The sequence below is a fragment of the Aquarana catesbeiana genome, linkage group LG03 (assembly GCF_042186555.1).
Source record: "Aquarana catesbeiana isolate 2022-GZ linkage group LG03, ASM4218655v1, whole genome shotgun sequence".
Taxonomy (NCBI): Eukaryota; Metazoa; Chordata; class Amphibia; order Anura; family Ranidae; genus Aquarana; species Aquarana catesbeiana.
This window is the reverse complement of record NC_133326.1, coordinates 275561953-275587954: the sequence shown is the minus strand read 5'-3', so window position 1 is coordinate 275587954 and position 26002 is coordinate 275561953. Positions and strand designations below refer to the sequence as shown.

General features: G+C 42.7%; 1 protein-coding gene across 10 annotated transcripts in view; it reads right to left on the bottom strand.

Moving 5' to 3' along the window:
* The window catches only part of GRIP1 (glutamate receptor interacting protein 1), a 900266-nt gene that overhangs the window by 179523 nt on the left and 694741 nt on the right, over positions 1-26002 (bottom strand). The gene's annotated exons all lie outside the window — the stretch shown is intronic.

The window sequence follows — 26002 nt, the reverse complement described above, 5'->3', positions numbered from 1 at the left end:
AAACAAAGCTTTACAAATCACTTTAAGTACAAACCTACAGAACCTTGTTTGTAACCCGGGAACTGTCTGTACTAGCCCCAAGACAGAGGCCTACCCATATCCGTTAAATGTTTGTAGGGTGGCAAAAGGGGTTGGCCAAAGCAAAAAGACCAGGAGACCCTGTCTCAAACCCCTATGGAGAAAGGGGTTGAAAGAGTATTGTTGGCAAAGACTTTGGCTGAAGAGGCTGAGTATAGGAGCTTAATCTATTAGACGAAGTAAGGTCCAAAACTAAATTTAGTCAAGGTCGCCCAGAGAAACAGCCACTTTACTGTATCAAATTTTTTTTTTTGCATCCAAAGAGGCAATGACTCGGTTACCCACATTATCATGAGTAACCAAGGGGTGGGTAAACAATCTCCGAAGGTTGATCTGTTATTTTACTTGGAATGAACCCAGATGGGTTCTTATGAACCAGGAAAGTAATAACCGAATTTAGTCTAGCAGATAAGACCTTTTTTCACATTGTGTCTACGATCCTTAACATTGCCCAATCAATGTCCACAATGCTGGGAAATACAGACAGATACTTATCCATCATGCCATACCATCAGGAAGGCATGTGATTGCCCCTATCTTTTTTCCGCAGCAGGACAACGACCCCAAACATACAGCCAATGTAATTAAGAATTATCTTCAGTGTAAAGAAGAACAAGGAGTCCTGGAAGTGATGGTTTGGCCCCCACTTTGCCCTGATCTCAACATCGAGTCTGTCTGTGATTAAATTAAGAGACAGAAGGATTTGAGGCAGCCTACATCCACAGAAGATCTGTTTGGAACAACCTACCTGACAATTTCCTTCAAAAACTATGTGCACAAGCACTGTATGTACCTAGAAGAATTGATGATGCTGGTTTGAAGCCAGATTTTTTTTACTGTTTGTTCACTTTGCATTTTGTAAAATTATGAAAATAAACAATAGAACATATTTTTTAAAGCAGTCTCACTTCATAGCATTTCTTCACACCTGCCTAAAACATGTAGACACTAGTGCTTATATACACACACACACACACACATCTGAAATCAAGACGACGACATCCATAACAGATATATAACCCAAGCCACCAAGAACCAATAATATAATGCAAACATATCTTTAAACCCAATCAAACTAATCAGGTATGTGTTTAGGGAAGTAAAACATTGAAGTAATATGGTGGCAAGACTATACTTTTTAATTTTCTTTTTAGTGAGTTTTGTCAAAGACCCACAGCATAAAATTACCGAAAGCACACATTCGAATCCTATAATAACACCCGCATTACAACCCAGCAGAACGCTAGCTCCATTACCAGAGTGAAAGCAAATAGATCTTCAAACAGTGTCATTTGGTGAAAACATTAAAATTATGATACTCTATTAAAATGTTCCATAATTATAGTATACAGTCTGCTTTCAATGAGGCAAGCATTATGGTTTATCATGTCGAGGTTTAGCACTCCTACACTTCAGAGAGTTGAGAAAAATGCCTGATTAATTACTAATGCTAAAAGCAAGTGTTACAGAGTATAGCTATGTTATGAACTAATGGCAAAAAGGTGAATCCAAACCAGAATACATGTAAAAGCTATTAAGTTACAGCTACCAATATTGTATGAAAACAAATACTTTGGAATATTTGACATATTAGCAGAGTCATTACAACAGCAAGGAAATATAATGGATGTAGCTAGCGAGATTTTTCAGTAGCTACCCAAATTTCAGCCCATACTGTAACCACCAGAGTAGGTGGCTCCTTCAACTGGTGAAGTCAGGAAGAGAAATAGTACTTTTCTGTGATTAGTGTTGAAATTAATAATCAGAATAATGAGTAATGTTGTTTGTAAACATGCTCATAAGTGTATTGAACCCTTAAATCATTTATGTACAAAGTGTTTTTAAGCTACTGGAAATATAGGTGTCATTTGGGAAGACAATGTTTATTCTCAACTGACTGTGTAACTTGGAAACATTTAGGGAACAAACATTATTATGAAACTTTAAAGGATTTGTAAAGGCATAGGCTATATAAAGTATATGTGGATAAGATAAAATTGCGCAACCAAATACAATTAAGTCTATAAAAAATTATTGTGTTTTAAATACAATTTAAATTGTGTATATATTAAAGTCCATCATTGCTCCAAAGAATAAACCGTGATGTAGAACACTGAGATAAGGCTTGGTACTACTGTTCGGATAATGTAATAATCCGAATGTCGACTATTTATCACCTTTTTTCACTAAAAAATAACTCAACACACAGCTATTAATGTCTAAACCCCTGGCAACAAAAGTGAGTACACCCCTAAGTGTTTGGGCCCAAAGTGTCAATATTTTGTGTGGCCACCATTATTTTCCAGCACTGCCTTAAGCCCTCTTGGGCATGGAGTTCACCAGAGTTTCAAAGGTTGCCACTGGAGTCCTCATCCACTCCTCCATGACGACATCACGGAGCTGGTGGATGTTACAGACCTTGCGCTCCTCCACCTTCCATTTGAGGATGCCCACATATGCTCAATAGGGTTTAGGTCTGGAGACATGCTTGGCCAGTCCATCACCTTTACCCCCAGCTTCTTTAGCAAGGCAGTGATCGTCTTGGAGGTGTGTTTGGGGTCGTTATCATGTTGGAATACTGCCCTGCGGCCCAGTCTCCGAAGGGAGGGGATCATGCTCTGCTTCAGTATGTCACAGTACATGTTGGCATTCATGGTCCCCCCAATGAACTGTAGCTCCCCAGTGCCGGCAGCACTCGTGCAGCCCCAGACCATGACACTCCCACCACCATGCTTGACTGTAGGCAAGACACACTTGTCTTTGTACTCCTCACCTGGTTGCCGCCACACACGCTTGATACCATCTGAACCAAATAAGTTAATCTTGGTCTCATCAGACCACAGTACATGGTTCCAGTAGTCCATGTCCTTAGTCTGCTTGTTTTCAGCAAACTGTTTGCGGGATTTGTGCATCATCTTTAGAATGAGTCTTCCTTCTGGGACGACAGCCATGCAGACCAATTTGATGCAGTGTGCGGTGCATGGTCTGAGCACTGACAGGCTGACCCCCCCACCCCTTTAACTTCTGAAGCAATGCTGGCAGCAGTCATACATCTATTTCCCAAAGACAACCTCTGGATATGACACTGAGCACGTGCACTCAACTTCTTTGGTCGACCATGGAGAGGCCTGTTCTGAGTGGAACTTGTCCTGTTAAACCGCTGTATGGTCTTGGTCACTGTGCTGCAGCTCAGTTTCAGGGTCTTGGCAATCTTCTTATAGCCTAGGCCATCTTTATTTAGAGCAATAATTCTTTTTCTCAGATCATCAGAGAGTTCTTTGCCATGAGGTGCCATGTTGAACTTCCAGTAACAAGTATGAGAGAGTGAGAGCGATAACACCAAATTTAACACACCTGCTCCTCATTCACACCTGAGACCTTGTAACACTAAAGGGTCACATGACAACGGGGAGGGAAAATAGCAATTTTTGGACAATTTGGACATTTTCATTTAGGGGTGTACTCATTTTTGTTGCCAGTGGTTTAGACATAAAATGGCTGTGTGTTGAGTTATTTTGAGGGGACAGCAAATTGACACTGTTATGTAAGCTGTACACTCACTGATTTACATTGTGGCAAAGTGTAATCTCTTCATTGTCACATGAAAAGATATAATATTTACAAAAATGTGAGGGGTGTACTCACTCTTGTGAGATATTGTATATATATATATATATATATATATATATTTTTTTTTTCTTTTAAAGGTCAGGGGCAGCGCAGATATTTCACCATACACTATATAAAGTATATGATGTTTTATCATTTCTTAATGAAGACACTTATTTCTAGCCTATTTTTAGCCCCTTCTCGTCATCAGTATGCATATACAGTATGGGGCCTCACTAGACTGGGATTTTTTTCCCATGGGGCCGCATATATGTGTATCTTCGTTTGTGATGGGAACACACTGCACAGCGTGCTCCCCGCACAGAGACCGAGGTCTCAACAGGAGCCCTGGGTCCCGTACTAACGATTAACTCCCAGTTCCGGGTTACCTGATCACTGTGATTGCCTCTGATTGGCTATCACAGTGATCTGTCACTGTTAAGCCCACCCCTGTGTTTCTCTCTCTGTGAATGGAAAGGAAAGATACATTGTACATTGAGATAAACTGTGTGTAAAAAAAAAAAAAAAAAAAAAACAATAAAAAATAAAGTAAAAAAAAAAAAAGAAATACCAAGATCAGGGTTTGATCTAGGTCAGTGTCAGGGTTAGTATTTGGGTAAAAGGTCAGGGTCAGTATATTTTGTGCAGGGTTTAACAACTTGCTTCCCAAGCCTATTTCTGACACTTCTCTCCTACATGTAAAATTAATATTTTTTTTGCTAGAAAATTACTTAGAACCCCCAAATAATAAAAAAATAAAAATAAGATCAGGAGATATCAATTACCATTTACCACCAAAAGAAAGCCCAATTTGTCCTGAAAAAAAAAAACAATGTATAATTCACCTGGTTGCACAAAGTAGTTGTGATATGTACGGTTTTACTAACACAATTCAAAGTTGCACAATTCCTACGGGGGGCGTGGATGGAGGATGGAGGAGTGAGTTAGTGAGGAGGGAGTGTGTGTGTTCTCCTCACCCCCACCTTACGGCCATGATTCTCCACGTGTAAAATGCTTAGGACCAGCCGGTGTTAATCCCAGTGCCATGTACCTGCTTATCCCGGTGTCACTCCTAGGACCGTGTACCTGTTCGCTGTCTGCCCCCCGCTGTGAGTGCTCTTCGAAGCTGAAACGGAGCGCTCCCCTCCCTACCTCAGTCACCACCGGGAGATTCCGGAGGTGCTCGGGCTCGATACAAACCCCGGAAACCAAGCCGCGATAAGTCCTAGCGGGAATACGAGGAAGGACAGCCACTGTAGGAGCTGACGTCAAGGTGTCAGCAGTGGAGGTTCATCGAGTGCTGCATTTTGCAGAGTCAAGCAGAGTTATCCGAGCAACTAAGGAACCTCTGGTGGGACATCTGAAGCGCACTCCTGGTGGGTGAGTCAAATAAAGGGGGAAAAGGATAGCTGAACTAGAAGTCCTGATTGAACAGAGGTACTATCCTTTTCTTTAAACATTTTTTTATACCTGCATTGTAGGAGGAATTATAGTAGCAGATTGGAACCTTTGGAGACCTAATACGGGACTATATTATTATATCATACTGTGAAGTCTGTTTTGTAATGTCATTAGCCGGCGGTCTTTATGGAAATTTGAATATTTAAAGCCCCTCCCCTCCTTCCCTGATCCTTAGCTTATTTTGTACACTGCGTTTGTACGATAACTAACCTTTGCAGAAGTAAGCAGAGAGATAATATGTCGGCAAGGAGGAAAGGTGACGAGCATGTCAACCCGGAGAATATGGGGACTCAGTCATTACGCTCGGCTAAAGATAAAGAAAAAGATAAGGAAAAGGGAACGCTGCCTACAGTGGCAGGCGTAACGGCAGCAGCAGTCGCAGCAACCGCAAAACTGGAGAGAATGGTTAATGCAACTGACCATACTCCAACGAAAGGGGGGCAGCAGGTACAAAGTAAGACTGCGACAGACAGGAAGAGCCAGGGACACTTAAGTATGCTTGCAAGTGGCACTACAACAAAGAACAGATATATAGACTCACGGAAAAGTTTGACGAAATGGAAAACAGACTTCGTAGAGACAATGTGAGGATAGTAGGGTTGCCCGAGAAGAGTGAGGGATCAGATCCAATAGGTTTTTTGGAAAAATGGCTGATTGAAACCTTTGGAAGAGAGACATTCCCACAGCAGTTCTCTATTGAAAGAGCACATAGAGTTCCGTTCAGACCCCCTCCTCAAGGAAGCCATCCAAGAGTCTTGCTGTTGAAATTTTGAAATTATAAGGATAAAGTAACCCTTCTCCGTAGGGCCAGGGAGAGAGGGAACTTATCCTTTAATGGAGCTAGGATATCAATGTATCCCGATTTCTCGCCCGAATTTGCTGAAGCGTAGAGCAGAATTTTTAGGAATTAGGCGTAGCCTCCAAATGTTTGACGTTACATATGCTCTCCTTTACCCTGCCAGGCTCCAGGTAAATGCACTTGGAGGAAGTCAGATTTTCGATTCTCCAGAGAGGGCACGGGCATGGTTAGAGGATAAGAGCGATCAGTTGCCATCAAAATAAATAGAGGTCTAGTTAGAGATGATTCATATAGATGGGGAATGAATGTAAAATAAAACTGATATATTTTGTGTAGACTGGGGTGGGGAATTCACATGGTCAGATTGAACTAGGAATGGGTTTGTATCTGAATGTAGGGAGGGAGGGAAGGGTGGGTGGAGGGTGGGAGGAATGAAGGTATGGGAGTAGGGGGAATAAGTTTGGTAATGGTGGAGGGAAAGGGTATTTTTTAGTTCAATGGGTTTTAATAAATCCCCGTTATTTTTTGTATCTCTTTTCGACACTAGTAGATCTTAATATTCTCCTTTTTATAAGGTCTGTCGACCATAACGTCCAGAATAATCAATGGTTTTGAATATTGGGTCTTGGAATGTCCGGGGGTTGGGTTCCCCTGCCAAAAGAGCAGTAGTACTTGATGTTTTGGATACTTTCAAAGTTGGAATTGCCTGTCTGCAGGAGACACACCTAACAAAAGACACTAAAATTAATGTGAGGAATAGGAGATATCAGCATCAGTTTCACTCCATGCATACCTCGTATTCTAGAGGGGTATCAGTTCTAATTGGTAGTGGGGTAGTGTTCTCTTGCAGACAGTGCAAACTGGATGAAGAAGGGCGATATGTGTTCTTGCATTGTACAATAGAGAATCAGGAATATGTGCTGGCTAATATATATCCCTCCTCCTTTTAAACTGGATGTTATGTACAGCTTATTGGAATTCATAATAGACAAACCCGAATTACCAGTCATAGTAGTTGGGGATTTTAACGTAGTTATAGACAAGAAAGTAGATAGGCTCCTTCCAGGGAAACAAAGTCAAGGGATACAGGAAACCCGGATGAGCCAATTCCTTCAAGAAGCTGGGTTGTCTGATATATGGAGAACACGGAACCCGAGGGCACTACAGTTTTCATGCTACTTGAGCTCCTGTTTTACATTATCAAGGATAGACCTTGTACTGGGCAACGAGCTAGCATCTCAAGTAATAAATGATATAGTTTACCAACCTAGAGGGGTCTCGGACCATTCACTGCTGACAATTTCGGTAAAGCCGGGATATAAGAAATCATGCAGAGTTTGGAAGATGAACCCAGCCTGGTTGGAAATAATAGAGGGTCAGGAAGAGGTAGTTGCTGAGCTGAATGAATTTATAAAGTTTAACTCAGATACTACAACGAAGGGGGTGATGTGGGATGCATTGAAGGCATATTTGAGGGGTATACTCATACAGAAAGTGTCAAAAATTAAAAAATCATCACGGGATTGGGAGGATAAGATCAGGAATGAGGTGCACATATCAAAAGGGAACGGGAGAAACAGTTATTAATTCTATTACAGAAAACCCACGATTTAGAAAAAACACAAACAAAACCCGACCACATCCATAGAAACAGAACTCCTTACATTACGTAGACAGACGGTAGATATATTACATTACCAAGCGAAAGCAGCTTTACAAGCGTGTAGAAAACTCACCTATGAATCGGGGAATAAATGTGGGAAAATTCTTGCAAGGGCAGTTAGACAACAGAGGTTACGCGCATATATACCACAAATCATATCCCCATCAGGGCAAAAAAGGGCGACACCCACGCAAATAGCAGATGAATTTAAAAATTTTTACTCCTTCTTATATAACCTCCCTAAGTCAGGAGTCACTGACACCGCAATAAGGGAATATCTTACTCTAGCTAATACCCCCAAACTATCAGCAGAAGATGCAGCTGCCCTAGAAGAACCCATCACAATGGTAGAACTACAAGGCGCAATTAAAAACATGAAACCAGGTAAAGCTCCGGGTCCGGACGGTTTGACTCTGCAGTACTACCAGACTCTGCTGCCGATTCTAGGCCCACGTATGTTGAAACTATTTAACAAGCTTACGGAAGGGGGCCACTTGCAGAGAGACACATTAAGCGCGCACATATCCCTTATACCTAAGGAAGGGAAAGATCCCGCGGCCTGTGGTAGCTACAGGCCCATATCTCTTCTAAATATAGATCTTAAACTCCTCACCAAAATCTTGGCAAATAGATTATCCCAACATATGACTAACCTGATACACTTAGACCAGGTGGGTTTTGTCCCTACGCGTGAAGCTAGGGACAACACCACAAAAGTCCTTAATTTGATCCATAGAGCTAATGTATCTAAAGCGCCTTGTACCTTTCTCAGCACAGATGCTGAGAAAGCATTTGATCGGGTGAGCTGGGAATTTATGACAGCAGTCCTCAAGCATATCGGATTAGGTAACCACATGTTGCAATGGATCTCTAATGTTTACTCGTTACCTATGGCTAGGGTCAAGGCTAATGGAATCCTGTCTGCTCCTTTTAATATCTCTAATGGTACCAGACAAGGATGCCCGCTGTCACCCCTTCTTTTTGCCCTGGTACTCGAACCCTTTCTAAACACGATACGCAGGAACCCAGATATCTCTGAGATTTCCATAGGGCACAGACAATACAAGATTTCTGCATACGCGGATGATCTTCTATTTTCCTTAACCAATCCGATTATCTCCCTCCCAAATTTAATTAAAGAATTTCAGATATACGGGAACATGTCCAACCTAAAGATTAATTTTGACAAATCAGCAGCAATGGGAATCAATATGCCGATGGAACAACTTTCCTCTCTGAAGTCCAAATTCAATTTCAAGTGGTCAGACAGTCACTTCAAGTACCTGGGCACTAACATACCCAGGGATCTGAAACGCACATTTGAACTGAACTTCCCTCCAATCCTGAGCACAGTTAAAGAGTTACTCGCAGAGTGGGGCAAAGGTCTTCACTCATGGTTTGGGAGATGCAATCTAATCAAGATGTGCATTCTCCCAAAATTTCTATACCTATTTCAAGCCTTACCTATAAGAATCCCCGGTAACTATTTTAAACAAATACATTCCCTATTTATAAAATTTGTGTGGTCACACTCTAAGCCTAGACTAAAAAGATGCTATTTGACTCTACCGAAACACTATGGAGGTCTCGCCCTCCCGGACGCAAAACACTATTATCAAGCTGTGCACCTAGGGAGGATCATTGACTGGAACAGACACGACAAAACCAAACTATGGATCCAAGTAGAGAACCATCAGGTTAATATACCCTTGAAGGGGGCTATCTGGTGCTACGATAAATTACCTAGGGACATGACTTCACACCCGACCATTGGTGCCACGCTGTCAGTAGGGTTAAATATACTTAAAAACACTTCATTGACCTCCAAACAATCCCCCTTATTCCCTATTCTGGGGAATCCAGCGTTCGAACCAGGGCTAGACTATTCAAACTATGAGACGCTCTGGGAGGCAGGTAAAGACTGTGCATCACATTATGTGGAAGACGACCACTGGACCTCAATTCAGTCTCTGACGAATGATAACGGGGGTTTTCAATTGTCATTTTGGAAAGCGATTCGGCTACACCATTTCCTTTACTCAATACCAGAACCGATGCGATATAAGCGCGATATGACGACGCTAGAAGAATACTGAAGAGGGGAGGGCACTCTGCCTCAGGTGCTCTCCAAGACATACTCGCTACTCAACACACCGACTGAACAACCAGACTTGTTATTTTTACGAAAATGGGAACAGGATCTAAAATGTAATTTTACAGAAGCACAAACACAAAACATACTTCAACTTACACTGAAATCATCCATCTGTACAAAAATTCAGGAGACAAATTAAAAAATTCTGACTAGATGGTATTACACACCTCAATTATTACACAAATTTTTCCCCGGCACTTCCGATAGATGCTGGAGGTGCGGTTCTGAGGAGGGGACGCTCCTACACATTTTTTGGACCTGTTCACTAGTACAGCAGTTTTGGGTAGCAGTAGAGACAATTGTTAAAAAATTCACGAATCACATAACGCAGAGAGAGCCAGCCATTTTTCTGTTACATGCCACCTCAGCCCCAATTAAATCATATAAAAAGTCAGTGGTCAGACATCTGCTCAATGCAGCGAAGTCCTGTATTCCAGCATTGTGGAAACAGAGTACACCCCCTACGGTGGGAATGTGGCTACGTAGAGTTGAAGAAATCAAAAAGATGGAAGACCTAATACTGACTGCCCAACACAAACAAGACAAACATTCAAGAAACTGGTTATCCTGGAACATATATATTTTCTCAGATGAAGGACAAACCTTACTAAATTCTTGAGAACCCCTTGACTAGGTAGCGGCTACGGGATAGAACCTTGGCCGGATCCATCGCGCTCGCGTCTATCTATAACCCTCCCCCCCCCTCCCTTTCTCACCCCTTCCACTCTGCCTTTACTTCTTATATATATTTTTTTCTTTTTTCTGTGCAATAAGTGGTCTATTATTTCAGTAACAGACAACTTTCCATTCACACCAACTATGATGGAATTATGTAAGAATAAGCAAATACTGGGAAGATGTCATTCCGGTTATATTGTAATACTGCATGGTGGTTGATATACCTATGGACTACAAAGAAGGATTCACGAATCTAAAGAGGATAAATGATGTCATAGGCCAGTTTCCATGCAGATAGAATGGAACACTTTAATGGAAAGGATATATGATGACGGTATTCGTCAGAATGCTAATAGAAAGACCACGGATGTATTATATCGATTATGATACGCTTTTTCTTTTTTCTTATTTGTTTTTGATTTCTCTTTTCCTTGTCAAAAATTCAATAAAAATTATATTTGAAAAAAAAAAAAAAAGATCAGGAATGAGTTAAAGGAGAAAGGGAGTATACGAAAGAACCTACCCTTGATAAACAAAGAGTGTGGGAGAATAAACAACAAAGGTATAAAGATATAATAACTAGGAAGGTAGAAAATAAAAGGCTGTTCCAGAAACAAATTATATACGGGGAAGGGGAAAAAGTAGGGAAGATATTGGCTCATATTGTTAAGACCAGCTCCCCGCCCTCCATGGTCCCAGATATCAGAACCTCGAGAGGTGAGATTTCATCTCAGATAGAGGTAATTACTGATACATTTAAAGAATACTATAAGGGACTGTATAAATCCCGAGGGATCATGGGAGGAGAGGAAATGGACGATTTTTTCAGTAACATTGACATGCCGTTACTCGAGGGGACAGACAAAGAGGAATTGGAGAGCCCGATGACATTGGAGGAAATTAAAATGGCGGCAACAGAAATGGCCAACCAAAAAATCCCCTGGTCCCGATGGCTTCCCAGTCGAGATTTACAAATATTATGGGGAAGTGCTACTCCCGGAACTCCTTAAGGTATTTAACTGGGCGAAAGAAAAGGGGAAATTACCTACATCAATGACAGAAGCGACAATTATTGTTTTGCACAAAGAGGGGAAAGACCCTTTGGAACATGGGTCTTATAGACCTATCTCGTTACTCTGCTTAGATGTAAAGATTTTAGCAAAGGTCCTAGCTGCCAGATTAAGGAAAGTAATTGATAAAGTAGTTCACTCGGACCAGACGGGATTTATCCCCCATAGAGCAACCAGTATGAATATCAGGAGAGTTTTTTTGAATTTATAGATCCCCACAGAGAATATGGGCTCCAGGGCAGTTATGCTGTTAGATGTGGTAAAAGCATTTGACAGCGTAGAGTGGGAGTACATCTGGCGGGTACTAAAGGAGTTTGGTTTTGGCCCTTCTTTCATTAATTGGGTTAAAATACTTTATAACGACCCAAATGCAAAAGTAAGAATCAATAATGACTATTCGGCCGGGTTTCAACTAGAAAGAGGCTCAAGGCAGGGATGCCCTTTATCTCCCCTGATTTTTGCTTTAGCAATGGAGCCACTAGCTATAACAGTAAGGCAAAATAGGATAATGGAAGGGTTTCGGAGGAAAGATGGAGAAGAGCGGATCGCTTTATATGCGGACGATGTCCTCATATTTTTGGGTGATATAGAGGGATCCCTGAGACAAGTGATGGATATTTTCTCGAGTTTTGGAAGACTTTCGGGTCTGTCCATAAACTTGGAGAAATCAGTCCTACTACCAATAGATCCCATCAGAGAAAGCATTCCTCTAAGTAGTACCCAGACGGAAATAGTAGAGACAACAAAATAGTTGGGTATAAAAATAACGAAGGACCCAGATAATTACTTAAATAATAACTTAGTCCCCTTGCTGATGAAATTTAAAAGTAAGATTGAAATATGGAAGGGCCTACCACTGTCAACGGCGGGGAGGTGTAATTTGATTAAAATGCTGTGGCTCCCTCAATTACTGTATGTGATGCATAATTCGCCAATATGGATAAGTCGGAAATGGTTTAATAAAATTGACACATTATTAGGAGATCTCATATGGAAAGGGGGGTCCACCAGGATAAGCCTACAAACCTTACAACTTCCATCGCGAGAAGGGGGTTTAGCAGTGCCTCACCCACGAAGCTATTTTTTAGCAGCCCAACTACAGCATTTAGGGAGGAGTTCGGTCCTTAAGGGATATAATAGCAAGGGACTGCTGATTATGGGAACTCTCCATAGGACAGTGATAGAGGTACTGGAAGCGAATTTGTTTGCGTATAGAACCCCTACGGTTAAGCTAATAATAAAAGTCTGGAATACTATTAAGCCCATGAAGGGAATGGGTGGTATGATTAAGTGCGCCCCCCTGTGGAATAATAAAAATGTACTAATAAAAATTTACTGATAAAATTTAAAATAAAATAAAATTTAATAATAAGAATTAAAAGCAATAGGGAAAATAAAAGCGTGGGAAATAAAAGGAACAGTCTAGCCCAGTTATGTAACCAGAATACCTTAAAAACATTTCTCTCACTGAAGGAGGAATTTGATATACCGGACCATTCGTCCTATAATTTTTTTACAGATTAAACATGCTTTAAACATACAGTTTGGGGGTCAGGGACCGTCTTGGAATAATTCTCCCATACTTCAAAGATTAGGTGACCCGGGTGGCTACAGTGGGTCTATAGCTGAAATTTATCCACATATATGTAAAAGTATCATAGAGACCCCAGAAAAACTTAAATGTAGAAGCAAATGGGAAGGGGACCTGGGTACAGTATTGGATAAGCAGTGAAGAGAGATACTGGTGGGGGGACATCAGGTGTCGGTCTCACCTACTCAGAAGGTCTCACATTTAAGGTTATTACATAGGACATATTATACCCCTAAAAGGTTATTTGAATTTGGACGGAGGACAGATGCTAAATGCCCTAGATGCCAGAATGTGGGAGATTTAATGCATATGATATGGAAATGCCCTAAACTATTTCGTTACTGGTTTGAGATACTGGAAAATCTAAATAAGATCTTCTCCCTAGAACTTAAAATGGACCTGAAATTATGTATCCTGGGAGTTGGGGAGAATATAGGCAGAGGTAATTTCAAAATTAAAATAGTTTGAAGAGGTCTCTTCCAAGCAAGGAAGTTAATAGCGCAGAGATGGCAGGCAAGGACTCCCCCCTCGAAGGATGATTGGATTAAAACTGTATCTGAAACAATGTGGAAGGAAAAGGTAGTATATACAAGGAGAAGGAACCTGTGGGAATTTAAAAAACTCTGGAGACCTTGGTTAGAAGAAATGGGATACCCAATGTAAGGAGATGCTAAGAGATGTGACCTTACGATCATAGAAGTTAAAAATGGGATGGAGATGTAAGGAGCCTGGGTAGGGGGGGAGGGTATGGGGTAGGAGGGGGTGGGGTAAAAAGGGGGAAGGGGGAAAAAAATAAAAATAAATAAACAGAGGAGAAGGGTTTTGCTTTCTTCTCTTCTTTCCCATTTGCCTCCTTTTTTCTGTCTCCTCTCTATGTTCTTTATTCTTATTATGTATGTTCTTATAAATGCGGTATATTTAAAACTTGGTATTTTGTACATTTGTAGACTGTGATGAATTGAATAAAGATTATTTAAAACAAAAAAAGTTGCACAATTATGTTCAGGCGCTTAGGCCAATGGCTGCGCTGCTATCAATCTATCCAATCAACAGCCGAGAACCCCGGGCAGAGAGACAGCACGTGCCCATGGGTCAAGTACGAGGAGTCAGGTAAGTAAAACTGGGGGGCTGGTCACTGCCAGGTGTTTTTTCACCTTAATGCATACGATGCATTAAGGTGAAAAAACACGAACCTTTACAACCCCTTTAAGCAAATATGTGTAATAGTAGATAATAAAGTAATGTTTTCCCAATGTAATTAATTCACATTAGTGCAGTTATATTTTATAGCCCAATGCACAGGAGTTGAAGATGCAGTTCTTATTACAGATCACTGTGCTCTATTACAATAAACGCTGACCATAAAATGAATATGTCACAAAAGGGTTAGGTTTCTTTTGTGAACTAGCCATTATCTTCATCACAAGATTTTTTTTTTTTTTTTTTTTTCACGGTCAAAATTTTCAGTTTATTATAAAAAGACAAAGTATGGTACAAACAGTCAAGCTGATGGTAGCTGTTACAGATCATTACAGGATTGTGTATACAAGGTTTATACAGTTAAGCAATGGATACAATTACAGCTTATGAACCGTATTTGGTACTAAGGCAACAAAGATTTTGATAGCAAGAGCCAACAGTTATTTGTTCAACAACAGCAAAATTGAACCAGATGCCAAACTTTTTGGGACATTTCCTGTTTAAATAGGTCATTTTATAGAGCGGTAAGGCACTATTAATGGAGTTCTTCCAAAAAGTCACTGTTGGAGGAGAGACAAGTAGAATGGCTTTCTTGACATAATACATAAGATAAGGAATCAGGAATTTGGTGTAGCGGGGCCTCTGGTCGTCCTCCTGTATACCGGGTAAGGCCAGCTCTGGAGACAGTGCCAAGGACAGCCGGAGGTGCTCGTTAATTACTTCAAAAACTGCTGCTCAGAACTGTGCCACCCTGGGACAGCTCCAGAACATATGGTAGTACGTGCCAACATCCAGCTGGCATCTGCTACATAAGGGATCCCTCTGGGGGTAGTCTGTGCAATCTCTGTGGAGTGTAATATACCCTATGTAGGAACTTAGTTTGTATCAATTTATCCCTGGAGGAGATAACCAGCCCCAAGCTATCTTCAAAACAATCATTCCAATCCCCTCTCTCCAATGTAGGGATATCAGTTTTCCAAGCCTCCCAGACCTTCTCCAGCTTGAGGGAATCCAAGCTAAGTAGCGACATATAGAGGAAAGAGAGCGGTTTGGTCAATGACTCCTGGGCTAAAAGCTCCTCTATGGGATCCATGGTCATGGCAATAGGCCCCGGAAACTGGACCCTAGTGGCATGGCACTGCTGGCAATAATGGAAGTACATCCATCTAGGCAGAATAAATTTGGTCGAGAGGTCACTGTATGCAAGTAACGTCCCTGCTGGCAAAATGTGCCTAAGGGCCTTGACACCATATTTCGCCCAAACCTGCGGGTCTGGGATGGGCCAGAACTGTGGAAGATTAGGATTACCCCAGAACAGTTAAAAGGGTGACCAGGAACTCTGTCTATGAAACCTCTTCATAGTGACCAGCCATACTCTAAGAGTCGCTCTGGTCGTATGCAGGAGGTCGGCATAGTGTATCGGGGTCCTGGAGACTAGGTTCCCCAGGTCATTGAGGCTGACCTTGAGCAGACAAACCATCAGCGGACCGAGACCAATATAGCCGCCCAATAATATACCCGGAAACTAGGCAACGCCAACCCTCCGCACCGCACAGGAAGACACAAGGTGGATCTTGCCAAGCCCCCCCAGATAAAGGCCCCAATGCATCTGTCTAGGTCTCGGAAGAATGAACCCGTGATCCACACTGGGGAGTTTCTAAATAGGTAGTTAAACTTGGGGAGGAATACCATTTTTATAAGGTTAATGGCCCCAGCAGGTTCAGCGGCAGAGTGCCTCAGGAAGTGCACCTAGCCCTCAGTTGCACCAGCACTGGATGTATATTAAGGTCATAAAATGTATTAGGGTCACGTTGTATTTGAATAACTAGGTATATAAAGCTATTGACCCACTGTAACTGGGTATTGGCTGCAGTAACTTGTGACAAGGGGTCTAGGGGAAAAAGTACAGATTTTGTCCAATTAATACAGACATCTGAGAAGCGTCCAAACTCATCAAAGAGAACCAGGGTGGCCCACAAGGAGGAATCCGCGTCATGCAAATATAACAGGGTGTCATCCGCATCCAATGACACCTTTTCCTCCAAGGGGGCAATCGGAAGCCCCTCCATCCGTTGGGAGGCCCTAAGTAAGATGGCCAGTGGTTCCAATGCTAGGGCAAAAAGGGAGGGGGAGAGGGGGCACCGCTGGCGTGTGCCACGATGCAGCGGAAATCTCTCAGAGACCCTACCATTGGTACGTATACAAGCTGTAGGGGTTTGGTAGAGTAGTTTCAGTCAATGCAGGAATTGAGGGCCAAAACCTTATCTACCCAGTATCTCCAAAAAGTAGCCCCACTTGATGGAGTCAAATGCCTTTTTGGCATCCAAAGAGGCAATGACTCTGGTTCCACCGTTGTCATGGGCAATGGACATGCAGAGAAAGAGGCATCTTAAATTAATTTCAGTGCCCTTACCGGGCATAAACCCCGTCTGGTCCACATAAATGAGCTCACCCAGGACCTGGGATAATCGATTAGCCAGAATTTTGGCCAGTAACTTTGCCTCAACAATAATTAATGAAATTTGATGATACGATGCACAGTCCTTGGGGTCCTTACCCGGTTTGGGCACCAACACAATTACTGCTTCTGACAGACTCTGGCAGGGATCCTATTTGGGAGAACTGGGCAAAAATTTGGTGAGCCTGGGGGCAAGGAGTTCCTGATAGGTGGAATAAAATTCAACTGGAATTCCATCCACTCCGGGAGTCTTACCGGGTTGTAGTTGGGCCATAGCAATCTGGACCTCCTCCAATGATATATCCTGATCTAACTTGACACTAGCTTCCTGAGATAAAGTAGGGAAGTCCACCCCATCTAGTTAAATCCCGAGGTCCGATGCCTCATAATCTACCTTAGTGGAGTATAAGGAGCTATATTATAGCATGCATCTATTATTAATTTCATCAGGGTTTGTAAGGGGGCCCCCCTCTCATCCTGGATTCTCCCAATATGGGTACTTGAAAATTGCCCTTGGGACAACCACGCCAACATTTTACCATTCTTGTCTCCATATTCACAGACCCGTTGGGCTGTACTGAGCATAGATTTCTTAGCAATATCTATTCTATGTAGTTCCACCACCCTGAGTGCATATTGCCATGACACATAGTTGAGGGAAGTTGGAGCAGCAACATAACTAGTCTCCTTATCACGGAGGTCTCTTTCTAGTTCTTCCAGTGATCGCACAGACTGCTTCTGGCTATTAGCAATGCGGGAGATATATTCCCCTCTCAGCCACCCTTTAAATGCGTCCCAAACCAAAGACTTCGCTGTATCAGAATTTTCCAACCGATAATTACATAACTGCTCTGGAATGTCCTCCTGAACTTTCAGGCCTGCTATCTAGTGCCCAGACAGTCTCCACAATTTCCGTCCAACAGGGGGCCCCAGTAGCATAGTTATGAGGGGGGCATGATCTGAAATGCCTCTGGAAAGGATCTGTACCTCCAACACCCGCTGCAACGCCCGGGTAATGAATGCCGGGTCTATGCGGGAGAGGGTCCGAAAAGCAGACGAGTGACAAGTGTACACTCTGAGGGATTATAGTGATGCCAGGCGTCTATTAACTCAAAGGTGGTTGCCCACTGCAAAAGATCTGGCGACCTTCTAGCCGATGGGTGGAGCCTGTCTAGGGTCAGACACGGAGCCAAATTAAAGTCCCCCAGCAAGATAACATTCTGCGTTCCATATTGTACGACATGCGGCATAATATTATACAAGAGGGAAATATCAGCAGGTGGCGTTAGGTACAGCCCACCTAAACATATTCTGTAGTGGTGAGATTAGTATGCGTAATTATGTATCTTCCGCCCGGATCTATCTTGACATGTTGGAGTTGGAAAGGGAGGGATCTGTGGACCAGTATGCTCACCTCCCTAGAGTAGCTAGAGTAGGTGGCATGATAATGACTGCTCACCCAGGACTTTTTAAGACCAAGGATTCGGGAACCCACAAGATGAGTCTCCTGCAAAACACAAATTTGGGGAGTATATTTTTTGAGATATGTGAAAACAAGGGAGTGCTTAACTGCGGAGTTCAGTCCTCGGACATTCCAGGAGAGTACTGAAAAATTAGCCATAGGGGGGTAAGAGTAAAGCATGGACCCCAGAGAGCAGTACAGCGGGCCCTTTTCACAAGGAGCACCACACCTGTCTGGGTGGAAGACCATTTTGCAGTGTAAGCAGTACCATACAAATTAAAGATTTCTGAGACGTACACATGTATAACTAGTAAACGTTGGGAAATATTGTGATGAGAAACCGTGAAAAATAAAACCAAAACTAAACTAAAAGAGATCAGCAAATGCTGACCTTGTCTCCCTCCCACCCCACAGATCCCCCAAACTGGAATCATGCACATTTCCCCATAGCCAGTCTTTTTTAGAGTAACCAAATCAAATCTGGGAGGTGTGTGCCAATCAGCAAGGGACAGCCAGTCGCCCCTCCTCGTCTGACTCGCGGAGGGGGGACTGCAAGCCTGGTTGAAAGGGAGCACGCAGCAACATTCCCAGCAGAAGATGCTATAGTTCTATTAGTAAAAACAGTCATAACATAGTTTGTAAGTGAAGTTCAACTGGGCTAGCCAGGGGCAGAAAACGTAGAAGTCTGTTGCATAAAGACCTGGAACAGTTCAGGAAAGCAGCCATAGTGAGGCATATCCCTGTGGCAAATATGGGGACAGTCACTTACCGCAGCAGTGAACATAGAGTCAATATAACATATAAGCATGTGGAACAAATAGAAACTTGGATTCCATTGTGCCTCAGGGAACAGTGCCAACCCCCCAGGGCTAACATGGAACTCTGAGCAGGCATATAACTCAGCCTTTGGCTCCTAAAGCCACAAACAAAAAGAGGGTAGGAAACGCTGGCAGATAATTAGGGTGGAGGTAGAACCCTCTTATTTCAAGGATGGCAGTGACTCCAGCCCCGAGGAGGCATCCCGGGGATTGGTGAAAAACCGAACAGCTTCACCATCGACCACCCGCAGTTTCCCCAGAAAGAGGATGCTATATTTGATGCCTTTTGCCCTCATGGCCACCTTGACCGCATCAAATGACCTGCGTTTCTTCTGTGTTTGCACGGTGTAGTCTGGGAACAGGAGCAGCTTGTTGTTTTGATAGGAGATCTCCCTCACAGCCCGTGCAGCCCTCAGAAGCTCGTCCTGGTCCCTGAAGTTCAACAGCCGCAGGATCAGCGTGCAAGGAGGGGAACCGGCTGGGCACCACTGGGGTGGCACTCTGTCCCCTGATGAAGTCACGTGCCATAACCCATAACATAATCGTAACGCGTAGGACGTGGTCGGATGTGGTAACGAACCGGAAGTGATGTAAATATCATGTTTTTATTGCAATCGCCTGCTTTTTTTCTGCTTTTATGTAAGGATTCACTTGGCATTTGAATAAATTGATTTGTTTTACATACTACACTATGGGAGGCTTTCTTTTAGCTTTCCTCTAATGGTTGGAACCGGAATGGCACTCAGTCACTGCAGGGTTAGAAGGAGAAGCAGACCATCAGTATAGTGAGACTACAACCTGGTTGGATATTACTAGCACCCTGAAAACATCTCCCAGTACAGCCATCAACTGCAGTCCTACCGCGGTGTACCCATTCCCAATACAGGATACTTTCAAGGCTTTCTATACTCCTAATGGAAGTAAGCGCTCTGTGAGCATTCAGCTTTTGCGAAGATTTACAAATTAGAACCTGTTATCACTTTTCAGAAGAGCAATTTCACTTTCACTCGTTTGGACATTTTGTTTGCGTTTCACCTTATTGGACTATATTATTGCATTTACTGGAATTTTAGATTTTATCACCTTAAGAAATTGCGCAGTTCACTTCCCTCTTTGTTATACTCTTTTGTGCATTTTCACACTATTCAGTTAGTTAGACATTGTTCATTTAGTAGCGCGAGGGATCACTTTTTACATACTCTGTGTGCTCTCTCCACCTCGGGTATGCCAGGGAGTGAAGGAGAGGCACCCTCCACAGGTGTTATCTGAGTGGCCATGTTGGATCTCCTTCCCATGCTTCCTACCCGGTGCAGTGTAGGGCTGTCAGGCTTAGGTATACACTCAAATCATCTGCCAGATGATTTGGAAGTTATAGAGGGTCAGTTCACCCAGCGTAGGGTTATTCAGTCCAGGCAGGAGAATAGTAACGGATAGTACTCTAGTAGAGCTCCGGGAAGCATGTCTGCTCACACCGCCATCTTGAACACACCCCTTCATCACAAGATTAACTTCCAAACTGGGTCTAGGGCCAAGCAACTAGCAACATTTAATTAACAGAATATGTTTAAGAATGCATAAAATGATATGCCCTCCACAAAGGAAACAGATCTGTTACTCAAACACAGTTTCTAGGTCACATGTGGCAGTAATTTGATTTTTCAATATTTAGCAATAGTGGCTGTATTATTCTCGACAATCATTTAAAAACACCCTTTATTTAACTTACGTGTTCCTTTAAAAGACATAAATCACTTTGATATTTCAGTTTGGGTTATTTGAGTGAGCTACAAGCATTAAGAGAGTTTCGAATAGGTGTCCACAGTGGGAAGTTGTTAAGTAGTAGATGTTCCACTCCTTATGCTATGCAGTCAGAACATAGCTTGTGTGGCTAATGTGTGGCATTTTTGTGTACACATTGTTTCACAAATTGTTTTGGCAGGTAAAACAGTGACTATTTATAGGCTTTGACTGTGTAGTTAGCTGATGAACTGGAGTTAAATTGTAAGAAGGTGATGTGCTACCTTCTTTATGAGGTTCAGTGGGGTTATAGGTATTGATACACTGTATGAGTATGTACAAGCCTCCAAAAGCAAGATTCACTCTTCTGCTTTGAATGTGGTATTCTCAGAAGAAAACCTACATTTTCCCTTTTAGGGGATTTTAAAGGAGATATGCATAATTAATCCAGAATTCATAAATTACCGATCCTCTTTTGAAGGTGTCAGCAATTATCTGAAAGCATGTACCAATATTTTTGCTTGAGATCCTTGTGTAGTAGATGGAACCGATCTTACAGTGCACTGGAACGTTTTATTGATGTGGAAGCAGGTGGTTTTTTTTTTAATCGAATTAAAGGATCAATAAAGCTTTAAAACAAACCTGTCTAAAAGATAAAGAAAGTTTTTTTACCTTGATACATTCTAAAATACCTTCTGTATTCAGCTCCCCCAGCCACCCGAATACTTACCTGAGCCCAATCTCAATCCAGCACTGTACCAGAGCAGTGGCTCTCTCCTCTCTTGGTCCCTTCTTTACATGAAGGCAGCAGCGGGTGCAATTGGCTCCTGCTGCTGTCGACCACAGCGGGGGGCGGGGCCCAAGTTGTGTCTATGAACAGAGCATGGATTGGGATTGAGCCAGGGCAAGCGGCTTGCTATGGGGGCACTCAGAAAAAGGAAGGGGCCAGAATAGTTGATGGGGACCCAGAAGAGGAGAATTTGGGCCGCTCTGTGCAAAACCACTTACAGCAGGTAATATACAAAAATTATTTATTGTAAAAGGGAGAGGAGTTATAGTCTAAGGGGAATATTTAACATTAAATACTTCAATACAGGGCACTTTCACCCCCTTCCTGCCCAGGCTGTCGCAGTTTGAATGACACCCAAATGAATTTTAAATAATTTTCTTCACACAGATAGAGCTTTCTTTTGGTGGTATTTAATCACTGCTGGGTTTGTTTTTTTGGAAAAGAAAAAAAGACCTTTTTTTTTTTTTTTTTAAATATTCGAATATTTATCTTAGTTTGTCAGTAAATTTTGTAAATAAGCAATTTTTCTCCTTCACAGATTTGCGCTGATGAGGCGGCGCTTATGGGCACTGATGAGGCGGCGCTTATGGGCACTGATGAGGCGGCGCTTATGGGTACTGATGAGGCGGCGCTTATGGGCACTGAGGCGGCGGCGCTTATGGGCACTGCTGAGGCGGCGCTTATGGGCACTGCTGAGGCGGCGCTTATGGGCACTGATGAGGCGGCGCTTATGGGCACTGATGAGGCGGCGCTTATGGGCAGCGCTTAAGGGCACTGATGAGGCGGCGCTTATGAGCAGCGCTTATGGGCACTGATGAGGCTGCGCTGATGCGGAGGCACTAATATGCGGAACTGATAGGTGGCACTGAAATGCAGCATTGACTGGCATCACTAATGGGCACTGAGTGGTATCACTAATGGGCACTGCTGGGGCTTTACTGTAATCAGGGCACTAATGATCAGTGCCCCGATTACCTGCCCTAGTCTCCCCTGCAAGGAAATGCCGCTGATAGGCTCTTCCCGCCACACTTACTGTCAGTCTGAGGTGAGGAGAGCCAAGTAAGGGCACTTCCACATTTACATGTGACCGGCTGTGATTGGACACAGCCTGTCACATGTAAGCTTAACCTGTATGGAGTTAATAAGCAACAAATATTTGTAAATTTTAAGCTGCACCTTTTTACAAAATGGTGAAAATCGAACATACCCAAAAATTTCTCTAACATTCTTGGAGGTTTTCATTTTTCACTTACAGCTTTCAGAATTTGTAAAAGACCCCCCCAAACCATACATTTTCTGAAAGCACATGGCCAGTAGAATAAAAAGAAGGTGCTACTGATTTTTAAGGCAGCGTGATATTTGCACAAATGTTTATCAAATCAATTTTGCTAAAAATATACGTAATTTATTAATAGTGTACATAAACACAATATAACAAAATTCCTGCTAAATTGCTACTAAAGCACCATTCCAATATGGCATACTAAAGTGTACGCCCATGGAGGGCCATGGGGGGCCATGTTTACCCACACAGGGATGCACAGGTGTTCCCTGCATCCCCGTACAGGCAGTCCCATTTATATCAATTGAGATGCAACAGCTGCACAGGCATAGCAGCTGTTCCCAATCTGACATCCGTGTGGGTGTGAGTACACGACCCTGAACGCAGACAGTGTGAGCTCAGAGACATGCATGTGGACCTACATGGATGTAAAAATGGGAGTAACGGCTCTGTTCGTGCATCAATGGGACCGCCTGCACAGAAATGCACAGAACACCTGTGCATCCCTGTAAATGTACGCTGTGTGTGCCCTATGTGAACAAGGCCTTAGGCCCCTTTCACATAAGCAGACCAATTGGGTCTGCCTGTCCATTTTTCAGGCAGGCCCAATTGGACCACCCACTTTCTCTATGGAGAGGCTGATGTAAATGGACATGTGTCCGTTTACACCCGCTTGCATCCGATCCAGTCCAGGCCGCTAAAAACAGACGGATGGGAAATCTATAACCCATCCATCAAGATTTTTTTTTTTTTTTTTTTTTTTTTTTAGAGTTTGTTTTTTGGGGGGTGGAGGGGTACTTTATAGAGATATCAGAGGTCTAAACAGACCCCCATATCTCTTTCTTTGAGACAGAGAACGGGACTGAAGATAGTCCCTTTCTCTGTAGCACTTTACATGAATGAATGGAATAGATTCCATTTCTTCATGAAATGACAGTCTGATACATTGTAACACTCGCGGTTACAATGATCAGCTGTCAGTGGATATAGCAGCGATCGCTACCTATATCCATTGTACAGGGAGGGGGGGTTTGTTATAGATTCACTCGCACCCCCCCCCCCCCCCCCGCAATCTCCAGCCTGACAGATCTGGAGATCTGTGCAGGGAGAAGCTGCAGGCGAAGGGAGGGAAGGAGGGATGCCGGTCAGAGCGGGCATGGATCGGGGGGGTGCGGGGGCATTTGGGAGGTGATCAGAGGTATTGGGAGGACACATCTGGACCCCCCCAAGCCCCATGCAGCACCTGAAGCCGGCGGGAGCTGCAGAGGAGGGATGCCGGCTAATGATGGTGGCTGCGGGGAGCAGGTTTGTTGGTGGGGGGGGGTCCAAATCGGGGGGGGGGGGGTAATTAGTGTTGGGGGAGTAGTTATAAGTGGAAGTTAGCGGCAGGAGGAGGAGCGGCAGGGGACAGGGAGATGTCGGTGTGGGTGGGTCACATTAGGGGTTAATAACTCTGATCAACAGGCTGTAATCCGCTGATCAGAGTTATAGATTTGTTCAGCAGAGTCTGCTGAACAATTCTGATATAAGCTTATCGTCATTAAAGTGACCATAAGCTTCTAGGAGAGGGAGATATGAGGTCCATACGGCGTATGGACTTGGCAACCTGCTGGCATTTTTTAGGTCCGTATGGCGTACGGACCTGGCAGTGAAAGGGTTAAAAAGAGGTATAAAGAGATGATTTTTACAAAGTATAAAATGGAAGGCGTTCAAACTATTATTGTGGGTTTATTGTTTATTAATATTGTTTACTTTTTTGTATTACCTTTAGTTTGGTCTGGGTGTGCATGTATGTATGTATGTGTATGTGTACTAGTGTCGTTTAAATATTACAAAGAATTTAACAGAATATGTAAAGGAAATCAAGGATGCAAAAATTCAAAATGAACGACAGATTGCAAAGGATAGTAGGACAAACCCCCAAAAAATTCTTCAAATATATTAATAGTAAAAAGGTCAGGTCTGAGCATGAGCATTTAATTTTTTATAGGTTTTTTTTGTCTCCTCTTGTAACTAGTTGTTTTGTGATTGTCTACTACTGAATGATTACTTCTTTTTTATGCTTTTGAGGTGAGGTGAGGTAAATTTAACGAACCAAAAGACCTCAGTTAAATCAGTGCAAAGCTAAGTAGATTTTTTTTTTGTGCAGAAGGTATCTGTCTCACTTCCACCACAGACTCAAAAAGGAAGTATAACATTTAAATGAGCACTGAAGGCAAACTTTTTTCCCCATTTTGGATAGCACAAGGGAGAGTTTTAACCCTTGTCATTTTTTTTGTGTCCCATTGGGAAGATTTTATTTCCCTTCCTGTCCCCTAGCCCAATGTTTCTCAACTCCAGTCCTCAAGTAGCCCCAACAGGTCATGTTTTCAGGATTTCCTTCAGATGAAACAGCTGTGGTAATTACTAAGGCAGTGAAACTGATCAAATCACCTGTGCAAAATAATGGACAGCCTGAAAACATGACCTGTTGGGGGTACTTGAGGGTTGGAGTTGAGAAACACTGCCCTAGCCAAATCAGGAAGTGAGAGGAGATCACCCCAAAGTGAGGGAAATCCCTGGCTACTGGAACTAGTGTACCCATTCAAAAATGTCCCCTCTATTCCTGTTCTGTTGACTATTCAAAATTTGAGATCTTCTTTCATTTCAGTGATAACAGTCACCGGGACAAATAGAAAAGAGGAATTTCCCTAATGGGGACATAGACCGCAATAAAAATTTGACAGGTGTTGTAATGCCTCCTGTATGTCCGAAACTAAAAAAAAAAATAAAGTTTTGCCTTCAGTTATACTTTAACAAGATCAGTCATTTAACAAAGACCTGCCTAACTCATAAGCTGCCAATTAGAGGGCCAAGTAAATGTATGAATGAATGAATGGAATGAACTGGTTTTCTTCAGTAATTTGCTATAAAACGTGATCTAATCCTCATCTAAATCACAACAATAGACAAAAACAACGTACTTAAGCTGATAACACACACAATCAGTTCTAATTTCTCAGGTCTTTATTGAACACACCCAATAAATATTTACAATGCTGAAGGAAAAGTTTGGAGGTGTAGTTTAGAGCTACTTTGATAAAAGACACTTCAACATTTTAAGATTGCTGATCATAAGAAGCATCAGCTGATGTGAACCATGCTTTGCAAA